A 15,039-nucleotide genomic window follows, 5' to 3' on the forward strand; every position below is an offset into this window, starting at 1 on the left:
TTCTGGATACAACTTTAGTACAATATAAGATAATGACTTGGTGTATCTTCCTTTTAAAGTACAGGTTCTTATTGAGACATAAATTCATTATACTGTCAAATTGCAAAATAGTGAAGCGTGCTGTCTTATGGACAGCTCTTGTTCTGTCTAGAGATCATTTTTACCTTAACTTGCAGTCTACTTGCAAAAACAGTAGAGATCATCTGTGATAAAGCTGATGACTGTAGGCCAAATGAAAATACAAATGTATTGAATGGAAACTGTTTCATTCTGTTGATCAGCAGAGGTCATCTTCTGACCACAATTGAGTTTTAAAAGTGTATGCCGAAAGTTCTTTAGCAATTGAGCAGAAACTATTTTCAGTCTCAATGTCACTGTGACTTCAACATAATGACTTCTAAAAAACAGGGTTCATCTACTCACCACAGGCAATCATACTATGAAGTATGAAAACTGTAGGCCAAAGAGTTCTTTAGTTACAGAGTGGAAACAATTTTCAGTCTCAAGATTAATGTGACCTTGACCTTTGATCTCACAGTACCCAGATAAGGTATGGTTCATCTACAGACCACAGGCAATCAACCTAGAAAATTAACAACTTTGGACAAAACTTTCCTTTGGTTATTTAGCAGACAGTTTTTCAGTCTCAAGGTCACTGTGACCTTGATGTTAGCTCCTCAAAGCCAGTCATCTACTGACCAGTTATCATAGGAAGTTTGACCATTTTGAGACCAAGCATTCTCTAGTTATTGATTGGAAACCAAGTGGTTAACTGACAGACAGACAGACAGACAGACAAGTAGCAGAACAATATACTCTTCTCTGAAGAGGGCATATTAAAATTAGTTACAGTGAAACTCCTCTAAAACCGGAATCCCTGAAACCCCTGCAAACTAAACAAAGTTTGCAGTTTTGAAATTTGACCTTATTTCATTTGAAAATATCCCTTTAAATGTAGTGACTGTCTAGTGGTTAAGGTGTCAGCCACCCCAACCCAGGAGTCATGGGTTCGAGTCCCACTGGGGTCACAACCTTGACATGTAATATGACACCAGTACTGGTTTTTCCAGGAAGCAGACTCAAGAATGGTTCAAGTAAGCTTAAAGCTTTCATCACAATCAAGCTAAATTGAATTAGTATAAACTAAATGTAACCTCTTTATTCCAGAAACAGAACATTTTTTCCAGAATAAGCCTTGATTTATCAACAACAAAAATACTCCTGAAAACTGAAAAAAATTAAAGGCAATCAGAATTTTGATACTTGCATGTTATGATGATTACCAGAATTTAGTCTTTTTGATAGTATATGTCTACAGGTGTAAAAACTTAGTGTTGTTTCATACAGTAATTAAACAATATCTGTAATAAGAATGAATAAGGTTGATTCGTAATAGTATAACTATTTAAATAGTGTAGCACACATTCCACCAAACATAAACATCTCAAATCAAACTATTACTCTGGTCAGAAGGCCATTCAGTTTAGTAGGGTTCCACTTTATATAGTAATTAACGCTTACCCTGCTAATTTGTATAGGGAACTTGTCCATCTTACAATTCGGGCAACACTAATACTGTTAAAAAGAGGTGCATACCAAAAAGATATTGACTGTATAGCAAACAGTGCAGATCATGATCAGACTTCACGGATGTGCAGGCCCTGCAGTACCCTGCTAAATTTATATAAAGAACTTGGCCATCTTTTAATCAGGGTAGCACCAATACTGTTAAAAGAGTTGCATACCAAAAAGATAGACTGAATAACGAACAGTGCAGATCATGATCAGACTTCATGGATGTGCAGGCTAATCATGATCTTCACTGGTCGCAAAGGCAGAATCAATAATGTCCAGCATATTATGGGTTAAACTTGAAGAGTTCTTTCAATATCACTGTCACTTTTTTTTTGTTATGCTGCATATATTTCATATATTAGGCCATACAAAATTAAGCGCTAGTTTAGAGTCCAAATGTATGATTTCACTGATAAAAGTCTTTTTTTTTTCCATTGCATCACAATTAATGTAATATAAAATGGAAGCTCAGAAACTAACAGAAATGGTACATATTGAATTATCTTGTATGGCATAACAAAGTTTAGTGGATAGTAAAAGAAATTTAGGTAAAAATATCAACAAGTTACAGAACAACAACTCTTTATTTTTCATATTTTACAGTCAATAGAATGATTTGTTTTGAAGATTCTGTTTTACCCACTCTTTGAATCTGTTGAAACTCTGAAATAAGAAAGATTATATCAATTGCAGTGTACATATTCTTGCATATTCTTCTTTTATCTGTTTAGTATCCGGAATGAAGAGGTATTCAAAGGATGTGTTCAAATATTAAGTGTACAGTAAAACTCGAAATGTTGACATAATTTAATCTTTGGTATAATTTTTAGCTCACCTGAGCCAAAGGCTCATGGTGAGCTATTGTGACCGCTCAATGTCCGGCGTCCGGCCGTCAACATTTCCTAAAAAAATCTTCTTCTTGAAAACCACTGGGCAGAATTACACCAAACTTCACAGGAATGATCCTTAGGTGGCCCCCTTTCAAAATTTTTCAAAGAATTGAATTCCATGCAGAACTCTGGTTGCCATGGCAACCGAAAGGAAAAACTTTAAAAATCTTTTTGTCCAGAACCACAGGGCCTAGGGCTTTGATATCTGGTGTGTTGTTCAAATTATCCCCCTAGGGTCAAATATGGCCCGGCCCCGGGGGTCACATGGTTTATATAGACTTATATAGGGAAAGCTTTGAAAATCTTCTTGTACAAAACCACATGGCCTAGGGCTTTGATATTTGGTATGTAGCATCATCTAGTGGTCCTCTACCAAGATTGTTCAAATTATCCCCCTAGGGTCAAATATGGCCCCGCCCCGGGGGTCACATGGTTTATATAGAGTTATATAGGGAAAACTTTGAAAATCTTCTTGTACAAAACCACATGGCCTAGGGCTTTGATATTTCGTATGTAGCATCATCTAGTGGTCCTCTACAAAGACTGTTCAAATTATCCCCCTAGGGTCAAATATGGCCCCGCCCCGGGGGTCGCAAGTTTTACATAGACTTATATAGGGAAAAAAGTTTAAAAATCTTCTTGTCTGAAACCACAACTCTTAGACCTTTGATATTTGGTTTGTAGCATTGTCTTACGGTCCTCAACCAAAATTGTTGAAATTGTACCCCTGGGGTGAAAAGAGGCCCTGCCATGGGGTTCCCAAGTTTTATATAGACTTATATAGGAAAAAGCTGTAAAAATCTTCCTGTCAGAAACCATACAACCTAGGCTTTTGATATTTGGTATGATGCATTGTCTAGTAGTCCTCTACCAAAATTATTCAAATTATGCCACTTGGGTTAAAAGAGGCCCCGCCCTGGGGTCACTAAGTTATTATGTAAGTTATATAGGAAAAATAATTAAAAAATCATCTGATCCTATTTCCAAGACTATTTAATTATAATTACCTGATGACCCCAAGTAATATGATGTCACTTGATTGTGACCTTGACCTACTTTCTTGTTTTTAAAGATACAGCCTTGAAATTTTGATGACTTACACAGTTTTGCACACAACTCGTAAAACTGAATTTCATTGGCCATGAATGTGACTTACTGATTTTCTTAATTTTTATCATCAGTTTGACATTTGAAACATGTAGCTCATAACTACTCAGGTGAGCGATCCAGGGTCATCATGGACCTCTTGTTAGATTCATGTCATGTAAAAGAGAATGCTATTCAGGAACTTTAAGATACCTGGACATTACAAAGGTATTGTTATATTTAAGTATTCTGTACCAATTCTGACTTATTTTCCGAATCTGACAATCTTTCACACTTGAATTGGGAGTAAAATTACAATTTAATCATCATATAGCCCATGTGATCAAAGTGTTTATAAACCTATTGTGTGCAATTCAAAGTGTAATAACTTACTTTTGTCTGTTTTTCATACATCTATCAGTAATTTGTTTCATGGCTGTATCCAATGTGTCTGAAAAAAATATATGTACGATCAGTTCATTGTAATAAAATCAAACATATTTCAACTTCATAATATAGGATCTGTATGATTTAGGCTATTCTAAATACCAACAACTGGTCCACATGCAAATGAAGTGGAGCATGAACAGAGTTAAGGCTGAAATGCATCACTCTGTCCAGAAGGAGTGAAAACAATATTTCATAAATGAATTTACTCAGAAAGTTTCTATTTTTGCATATTTTGAAGGACTATTATAAAATCTATTAATATTGGTAAAACAGCAGTAGGAAACTAAAAATATCAATGTCCGAAAACATTTATTGCTTGTGTCATAAAACAACATTTGTCCAGATTTGTATTTAATGCTATGGTGATTTGATTTAGTTTACCTAGTGCTTAATGGACTAAGTTAGAACTCTCTGCAAGTAGCTGACAACTTCCACTCACAAACCATCAATTGGTGGTGGGAAATATCATTTCAAGTGAATCATTGCAGTAACAGTCGCTGAGACATTCACTTTGCAATGTGCAGTAACTGAACACAACATCATGCTGATATAGTTTTGCACTTTCCGCAGTCAACTAATAGACAGTCTGAAAAGTATAAGTAGATAAGGTTCATCTTTAATGTTCGTTTAAGTACTGCTGTTGGCAAGACATGTACTGTGCAAAACTTTGGATTTACTATATATAAAATTATAGGTTTGTGCCTGAACATGACTGTTTTGATTGGTAAGTGAAACAGTCCCCTTACAGTTTGTTGAAAATGTAAAGTAATTAAAAGTTTCATGAACATGACAGAAAGGGTGAGTGACTATCTATTGGTCTGAAGGTCAGTGGTCTGCAAGTCCAAAAGGCCTGTCAGTGGGAAGGCCTACTAGTCCCAAAATTGACTTAAGAGCATAGTCAGAAAGAGTTGACTGTCACCCAGTCATCTGTCTGAAGGCCAGCTTGCCCAAAAGAAGACTGTGGAGTTGTCCATCTGAAGGCCTGTCAGTCCATTGTACACTGAGTCACAAGGTCGACATTCATTCAACCCGAAAGGTATTACGGTGAGCTAGGAAAGTCCATTCTTCAATTTCAGTTTTTACCTGGTTTAAGGTTAGAAATAGCTGGAGATTGGCAACTTAGATCTTCAGACTAACAGGCCATCTGGGCCTTTGTATTATAAAGCCCCTCTTAAAAATAGGCATGAAAAATATTTGCATAGCGTTTGCTATGAATCAAATCTTCATCCTCTATATAAAAGTTGAGGTAAACTGTTTGGCAAAGAGGTTGTGCTTGTTTGTTTTGTAAGTGGATTAAGAGGGATGCACACCAAAAGTCTTTTGCATGAATTTTGCATTTTTATACACCGTTTCTGAAAGAGCGGGCGTATTCTGTGAACACCTGTGGTGCTGGGCGGTCTGCATCCATAGCATGTCCACTTTCTAAGTCAAACAGTTTTCATCTAATCTTCACGAAACTTGGTGACAATTTGTGGGCATAATATCTCGGCCAAGTTTGATAACCAGCTAAATCGCCTCAGGCTCTCTTGGATTATGGCCCTTGAATAACTAAAAAGACTGCAAATTTAGACTTCAGCTCTCTTAAGTTGAACAATTTTCAGTGGGTATTCCCATCTTCACCAAACTTGCGTACAATGTGTGTGGGCATAATATCTCGGCCAAGTTCGATAACCAGCCAAACATCCAGGGCAGTCTTTGATTATGGCCCTTGAACTAGGCCAAGTTCGATGACGGGCGTATTTTGTGACAGTCTCACACTCTTGGTATTGATAAGAAGAGCTTAATTAAGTGGGAGAAGTTTTAGGCTACTTTAATTCAATTTCAAAATAACAAAAACTGTCAGAAGATCCTTTGGAAGCATAGAATGCAACCAAGCAACATACTAGCAGACTTGGTCAGTTCATGAGAGGTAGTGGAAAGTGCGACACCCCTCATGCCCCTAGCACTGGCTTAGGCGGAACTCTACTACCCATGAACATCGAGCAGTGGATCACCACAGACCAAAAGGGGACCATTAAATATTTATAACAACACTGAATCCACTAACACTATTAGTAAGTTGGCTTATGTAGACAGCGAAATTGTCCATTGTAACAGGTGTAAATATTTACAACAGACAAATCTAGAGTTGCTGAGGCACTTGCAGAGGGCACAGCCTTCTGATGAATCTACTAACAAACCCAATATCCTGGACTTGGTCTACCCCTTATATGCAGTCAAAACTGAGGATTTCCAGCAAGTATGAACTTACATAAGCCTACATATTATCAACTCTTTATCTTTGTTTCGACTTTAACACCACTGTGCAGGCCCGGACTCAGAAATATTTAACTTTAAGAGAAACCAGTTTAGAATGAAGTTGTTGTCACTGGAAGCATCGAGAGCATGTAGCTATCGGAAGGAGGTGGGTGGCCTCTGGCCATGTTGGTTGACGGAGGGGGGGGGGGGGGGGGGGGAAGGTGTCAGAGGTCTCTCTCCCCACCCGCCTTGGAAAGTTATGAAATACTGTCATAGTTGGAGGGTCAGGGTTCTCCCCCTGGAAAATTTTTAAACACAGGTATTGTATTGTTACTTGTCTTGCTGACTCAAAATAAAATTTATCTTATCTTATCTTACAGGTGTAGCGGTTCTCATATCGGGTGGCCTCGGCAGCTCATTTGGTAGAGTGTTGGCACGGTAAGCCAAAGGTCCGAGGTTCGAGTACCGGTTGAGGCTGCACATTTTTCCTGAGAGTGTTATTTGGGGGCTCGTCCGGGATGCTCACCCTTGGAGCCCATGCGGGCGAAGCAGTTTGGCTGGGGTGTGCATCTGAATTCGGTTAACAGTCTATGGCAGACATTGGCCAGGAGTGCCAATGTCTCACAATAAGAGGGAAGGTGTGTAGCAGTTCTCATATCGGGTGGCCTCCGTAGCTCATTTGGTAGAGCGTTGGTACGGTAAGCCAAAGGTCAGAGGTTTGAGTCCCGGTCTAGGCTGCACATTTTTCCTGAGACTGTTACACAGGTTTAAGATGGCCCGCTAGCCTCTGGTGCATTTCTTGGTCTAAATTTTGAGAAAATATTATTCCTGTGCCAAAACAGTTGCATGAATCTTGAAGTGGGTGGGGGGGTGCATGGCACCTCGGTCAGGCCCAAGTGTCCCTGGATCCGGGCCAGATTATGTACGACTGTCGAGAAGAGAGTATCTACAGACAATGTGCACTCTCTAATTTTAAGTTAAATGTCTTGAAGTTGAATTTAAGCCTTAGAGGGCTTAGCATATCTGTGTAGTGACTGGTGTAAAAGCATTATGTGTATACATAATGAATAAAATGGTCCGAATCAGCCACGGTCCGAATCAGCCTGTTTCCATTCGAATTCTTAGCGTTTTTCGTTTCTATCATATAAGACATCTACCTGTAATGTATCATCGTTCTCTTGCATTCAGTGTTGTTTCAAGTCTTTACGCTAATAAAGAGAAAATGCCTCCAATATTTTGACATACTGTTTTTTGTTTACTTCCGCGTCTCGATTCAGACTTTCAGCAGTTTGTAACACGCTCCGTTAGTAGCCAATATCGATTTCCTATTTCTCATCTCACGGTTTTGCAAAATGTACATCGAATGATATCTACTTACGCTCGGCTACTTGCTGTTTTATCGTGTAGTCGACGAAATAAACAGAAAAGCAGAAAATATGATGGGCGCGCCATCTTGTTTACGATTATCTTAGCGATTTAAGATGCCCTAGCCAGTCTTAAAGTTACGAGAAAAAATAAGATATCTTAACTAAGATTTGTTTTGTAAAACACCCCAAATTGTTAAGTCAAGCGTAAGTCAGATCTTACGCTAAAACTTATCGTAAGATTTTTTGTAAAACGGTACCCAGTATTTTAGCTCACATAAACACCAGCCTATTACCTTATATATAGATCAGTCTATTGGCTCACATATAGTTCAGCCTATTACCTTATATAGAGATCAGTCTATTAGCTCACATATAGATCAGCCTATTACCTCATATAGAGATCAGCCTATTAGCTCACATATAGATAAGCGTATGACTTTATATAGAGATCAGCCTACTTACCTTATATAGAGATCAGTCTATTAGCTCACATATGATCAGTCTATTACCTTATATAGAATCAGCTATTACTCAATAAGATCAGCGTATGACCTTATATAGAGATCAGCCTTATTATGTCGTATCACATATAGATCAGCCTATTACCTTATATATAGATCAGCCTATTTTACTAATATAGATCAGTTATTAGCTCACATATAGATCAGCCTATTACCTTATATATAAATCAGTCTATTACCTTATATAGAGATCAGCGTATTACCTTATATATAGATCAGTCTATTACCTTATATATAAATCAGTCTATTACCTTATATGAATCAGCTATACCTTATATATAGATCAGTCTTTTACTAATATAATCAGTCTATTACTTATATAGAATCAGTCTATTACCTATATAGAGATCAGCGTATTACCTTATATATAGATCAGTCTGTTACTTAATATAAATCAGTCTATTACCTTATATAGAGATCAGCATATTACCTTATATATAGATCAGTCTGTTAGCTCACATATAGTTCAGCATATTACCTTATATATAGATCAGTCTGTTAGCTCACATATAGTTCAGCATATTACCTTATATATAGATCAGCGTATTACCTTATATATAGATCATCGTTAGTACTATATAGATCAGTCTATTACCTTTATAGAGATCAGCCTATTACCTTATATATAGATCAGTTATTAGCTGCATATAGCCTATTACCTTATATATACATCAGTCTATTAACTCACATATAGATCAGTCTATTACCTTATATATAAAACAGTCTATTACCTTATATATAGATCAGTTATAAATCAGTCTATTACCTTATATAAATCAGTCTATTACCTTATATAGAGATCAGCGTATTACCTTATATATAGATCAGTCTGTTAGCTCACATATAGATCAGTCTATTACCTTATATATAGATCAGCGTATTACCTTATATATAGATCAGTCTGTTAGCTCACATATAGATCAGTCTATTACCTTATATATAAAACAGTCTATTACCTTATATATAGATCAGTCTGTTAGCTCACATATAGATCAGTCTATTACCTTATATAGAGATCAGCGTATTACCTTATATATAGATCAGTCTCTGTTAGCTCACATATAGATCAGTCTATTACCTTATATATAAATCAGTCTATTACCTTATATAGAGATCAGCGTATTACCTTATATATAGATCAGTCTGTTAGCTCACATATGGATCAGCCTATTACCTTATATATACATCAGTCTATTAGCTCACATATAGATCAGTCTATTACCTTATATATAAATCAGTCTATTACCTTATATAGAGATCAGCGTATTACCTTAAATATAGATCAGTCTGTTAGCTCACATATGGATCAGTCTATTACCTTATATATAAATCAGTCTATTACCTTATATATAATCAGCGTATTACCTTATATATAGATCAGTCTGTTAGCTCACATATAGATCAGTCTATTACCTTATATATAAATCAGTCTATTACCTTATATAGAGATCAGCGTATTACCTTATATATAGATCAGTCTGTTAGCTCACATATAGATCAGTCTATTACCTTATATAGAGATCAGCGTATTACCTTATATATAAATCAGTCTGTTAGCTCACATATAGATCAGTGTATTACCTTATATATAGATCAGTCTATTATCTCACATATAGATCAGCCTATTACCTTACATATAGATCAGTATTTTAGCTGACATATAGATAAGCCTATTACCTTATATATAGATCAGTCTATTAGCTCACATATAGATCAGTCTATTACCTTATATAGAGATCAGCGTATTACCTTATATATAGATCAGTATATTAGCTCACATAAAGATCAGCGTATTACCTTATATATAGATCAGTATATTAGCTCACATATAGATCAGTCTTTTACCTTATATAGAGATCAGCGTATTACCTTATATATAGATCAGTATATTAGCTCACATAAAGATCAGCGTATTACCTTATATATAGATCAGTATATTAGCTCACATATAGATCAGCGTATTACCTTATATATAGATCAGTATATTAGCTCACATATAGATCAGCGTATTACCTTATATATAGATCAGTATATTAGCTCACATATAGATCAGTCTTTTACCTTATATAGAGATCAGCGTATTACCTTATATATAGATCAGTATATTAGCTCACATATAGATCAGTGTATTACCTTATATATAGATCAGTATATTAGCTCACATATAGATCAGTGTATTACCTTATATATAGATCAGTATATTAGCTCACATATAGATCAGTCTTTTACCTTATATAGAGATCAGCGTATTACCTTATATATAAATCAGTATATTAGCTCACATATAGATCAGCGTATTACCTTATATATAGATCAGTATATTAGCTCACATATAGATCAGCGTATTACCTTATATATAGATCAGTATATTAGCTCACATATAGATCAGCCCTATTATCTTAGATCAGTATTTTAGCTCGCAAATAAATCAGCCTATTACCTTATATTCAAGTCAGTCTACTATGTATTAGCTCACATATAGATAAATCAGCATATTATCTTATATATAGATCAGTCTATTACCTTATAATATAGATCAGTCTATTACCTTATAATATAGATCAGTCTATTACCTTATAATATAGATCAGTCTATTATCTTATATATAGATCAGTCTATTACCTTATAATATAGATCAGTCTATTACCTTATAATATAGATCAGTCTATTACCTTATAATATAGATCAGTCTATTACCTTATAATATAGATCAGTCTATTATCTTATAATATAGATCAGTCTATTATCTTATATATAGATCAGTCTATTACCTTATAATATAGATCAGTCTAATAGTTCATATATAGATCAGCCTAATACCTAATATATAGATCAGTCTGTAAGCACACATATAGACCAGCCTATTGCCTTATATATAGATCAGTCTATTAGTTCACATATAGATAAGACTATTACCTTATATTAGATCAGTCTGTTAGCACACATATAGATCAGCTTATTACCTTATATATCAATCAGGTTATTAGCTTAGTAGGAGGAGTACGATGTGTCGCGGATACTATTCTGCAGGTGACGATTTGACCGCAGAGACTTGGCCCTGCACATCTGACTGATGTTGAGAAGTGCTTTTAGCTTGTAGAGACAATTCAGATTTGTTAAACCGTGTGACAGGCCGTTGCTACTGAACTGAAATGCTGTTCGAAATTGGACTATAACAACATTATACATTATTACCAGCAATAAATGAGCAGAAAGTGATGCTATGCACTAATATAACAGTTCAGAACTCGATCGTGTTATATATAATTATGCTGCATTGCTTCTTCAAAGCATACAAGAACAAATGTAATGTCGCATATGTTGTATGTTGTAATGACCGTCTGTCTGTCCGTCCGTCCGTACGTATGTATGTGTTTGTGTGTATACATATCAAAAATAATTTAACTTCTGATGTTTGTTTTATTACCGATATGACAATTTTATTTTTGAAAATCTTTTTAAAGATAATGTGTATTAAAATTATGTGTTCTTACGGGAAGAGGAGTGCAATTTATTAGAAAAAATGAAGGAAGCGTTTCTTTCTCTGCTTATTTAATATTTGATCTATTTTATGAATATACAAGAAAGATTTTTTTTATTAGAATTATTTATTTGAAAACAATTTATATGAACGTTTAAGATGATTATCTTTTATTAAAACTGAAACAGATCAAAACAGATTACCAAATATCGTAAGATCTAAAATGATAGATGGTTTCAGAAAATATAGACAAAAGGGTAGACCATGTAGTTAATCCAGTCACAAATACAAAGGATATTTTCATAAAATGAGATAAGAGTACGTAGATTCTAGACATTGGAAATAAGTTCATTAACAATCAAACCCTCTGAATTATACATGAATGAACGGTCAGTTATTTGAGAGAGAGTTTAAAGTATTGTTACATGCTTACATATATATATGTGTACGTACATGCGTACATGTGATTGCATAAAAAAAGCAACCCCAAAACCTAATCTTTATCTTTGATTTGTATGGGGACATGTAATTTCAGAAAATAAAGGGGTTATGTAATTTATTTACTAAATGTGTAATTTTTTTACAACGTAATGTAATTTATTTACCTCGTGATGTAATTAGTATTAGATTTCTCTTACCACGTTTTCGAAAAGTGTAATGGGTCTATATAAAAGAAATGCATACCATCCTGTTTCTAACAAAATTTAGAACAGGACACATATTTCATTCTTTTATGACTTTTTCAGGTAAGAATTTTTTCTATAAATATTTGCAATTTATTAAAGATTAGTTTTTAGGCGAAAATTCCGTTTTCATTTTTCTAAAAAAAACGATATTGTGTTTGAATGAAATCAAATAAGTAACTTGAGAGGCTATAGAAACATTCATTTTAACTTTTAGGTAAAGAAAAAAAAATCATTTCACTTAGGTAGCATTTAGATTCAATGATGATTAAGCATTAAATGTGGTAAATGTTGTATTATAATGATTTATTATGACGAAATAATATGAAATTTTGAACTTGACATCTATTCGTTTCTTTAACGGTTTTTGTTTCAGAATTAAAACATCGAAAACAGTGTCTTTTTTACTCTTCTTTTCAATCTCACTTTCCCCCCGTTAGATATTAATTACAACTTTAGGACCTTATCATGGCCGCAATCGGGAGAGCTTATTTCAGGCGTTCAAAAATGAATTCAGTAGTAAGTCATTATTACATTATTTAGATTTCAACAAAAGATTTTATACAAGTTGTTGATACATCTTTAAATGGTACAGATGATATATTATTTAACAAATATAATAAGTAAGGGTAGATTTCTCGGAAGTACAAAACACTAAAACACAGCCTCAAAGCCACGCATTTGCAAAGTACCCACAACAAAAAGAAGCTGTAATGAAAAAATATTACAGACGGGTTGCTTAAAAAACCTAACAAGTACATTTTTAAAAATGTATGCTAAATATAGATAGTGGGGGGAAGTAGTAAGGCGTAGAAAGGGGGTGTGGGGAGGAAGTTGAAGGGGTAAGTAGAACAAGAATGAATAATAATCACAGTTACACTACAGCGTTAACCACAGTAACGCAGACATTCATGTACCAAAGATAAAGACACAATCACACCCAACTAACTAACATAGAAAAACAGACAAGTAAGATACAAAAACACTGTAGGGCACCGTTTTAGACACACAAGCACACAAACGCATACCTATAAGCAGGAAGAACAATTGTGTACCGCCTTAGGATTCCGGCAGCCAAAATAAAGGGGGGCACGAAAACTAACTCATAGTTAAGGGGGAGGGGATGCCCCCAAAAAAACTGGGCAGCGCAAATGCAAGGGGAAACGAGGGGGCGATAGGGGAGTGAGGAGAAGAAGGGAAAAAAACGCTTTCAACAAAGAAGACAACATACGCAACAGACAAAAATATGACGCCAGAAAATTACGATTTATTCTTTATTTATTTATTTTGTTGGGTTTAACGTCGCACCGACAGCGAGTTATTCAGTACGGCGGGATGAATGTAAAGTATTCTGAGAAATTTTTTATTTTGTGTCTTAGTAGTGCAATATAGACGATATATAATGTGAATATCTTGTTCCTGACTTGTCTCTTGGTTCGTCATAATAACAGCTAGTAGAATTTTGATATATGTTGGGCTCGCAAGGTGTGTGGATATGCCCTTTTCTCGTTATTCCGAGCCCCTAAGCCGGTTTTTCAGAGCTGGTCAGTAGAAGATTTAAGTTTCAAAAGAGTTTTTGCTATAGTTTGGTACTCCAACATCTAAAAAAAATTCTATGGATTTTTGTAAATGAATAATCTAGGCTTTCACATGATGACCCTAACCCTCTGAAACAGCCAGATTCTTTCTCGTTAAAACCGAGACTTGCAATCATTTGTACTAGCTCTGAAAAATTAAGGCTTTTTTGAAAAAGTTCTTTGTTAAAATTAAGAACAGATATATTATTGTGTTAGCGGACAAAAAAGTTTTAAAATAAGTGCTTTCTGTTTTCTGTAAGAAGGTTATATATTACCCCAATGATTTTATATAAGCAAATTTTGTGCCAAAATTTTCTGTTGTGTATATTTCTATTTTAATGCAAGTAATTCTATTTTCTTTTTACTTTTGTTTATCTGTCATATGATTTTTTACAACATACATAAAATTTAGAAACAGGAAATAGCTGCAAGTGCAAATTTTCCCAAGGCTCGGATCAATGAGAAGGCTCGGAATTACGAGAAAGAGGCATATATAATTTTTATGAAAGAAAATAAGTGTATGCATATTGGTATCCTACGGCTAGAATAACAATTCCAGAGAAAAACAGTATGATAGATACATAGGTAAAGATTTGCACCGGATGAGTGAGTGAGTGAGGTTTTACGGCGAACCGACACAAAAAGGTCATATATTGCACACGATGACAAATGTTTGTAAGCCTAAGGCGAGGTATATGTATGCTATGTGTATTTCTCCCTGTATCAATCTGACTAAAGTACTTGATCTTCTAAACGAAGATCTGAGAATGACCCATTCTCATTCGTCTTCTATATATTTTGGATTTCCGATATTGCTATTTTTATTTTCGCAAATCTATTTTTATTTGAACTTAATCAGACAACTTGTTTCAACGAGCATTTGGCTGAACCATTAAAATAGCGTCGAATGTCAAAGTGTGAGAAAAATGTGCAGTCAGTCCGGGGCTCGAACACAGGACCCCTCGCTTACAGGGCGAGTGCCCTACCGACTGAGCTAACCGGCCGTCTGACACCTTCCGTGACCATGGCGCATGATTTCTCTCAAAACACGAGGGCGTAGTCGCAATGTGGTCGTCATAAGAGTTGTAAATATGAAAAACCCAGGCTAAATATAGATTTTTAAACTTCTACTTTCTTTCACATACAAAATGTTGCAAGTAAGGATTCGATT

General features: G+C 35.1%; 1 long non-coding RNA gene across 1 annotated transcript; it reads right to left on the bottom strand.

Annotated features, from left to right (window-relative positions):
• Window positions 1-1,960: 1,960 nt before the first annotated feature.
• Window positions 1,961-4,545, bottom strand: LOC123559837 (uncharacterized). Its single transcript, XR_008368920.1, has 3 exons — window positions 4,383-4,545; window positions 3,945-4,002; window positions 1,961-2,238 (listed from the first exon to the last, which is right to left on the bottom strand). It is a non-coding gene; the product is annotated as an uncharacterized LOC123559837 (long non-coding RNA).
• Window positions 4,546-15,039: the final 10,494 nt, after the last annotated feature.

This window comes from Mercenaria mercenaria, unplaced genomic scaffold, assembly GCF_021730395.1.
Source record: "Mercenaria mercenaria strain notata unplaced genomic scaffold, MADL_Memer_1 contig_1822, whole genome shotgun sequence".
In the NCBI taxonomy this organism is placed as follows: domain Eukaryota; kingdom Metazoa; phylum Mollusca; class Bivalvia; order Venerida; family Veneridae; genus Mercenaria; species Mercenaria mercenaria.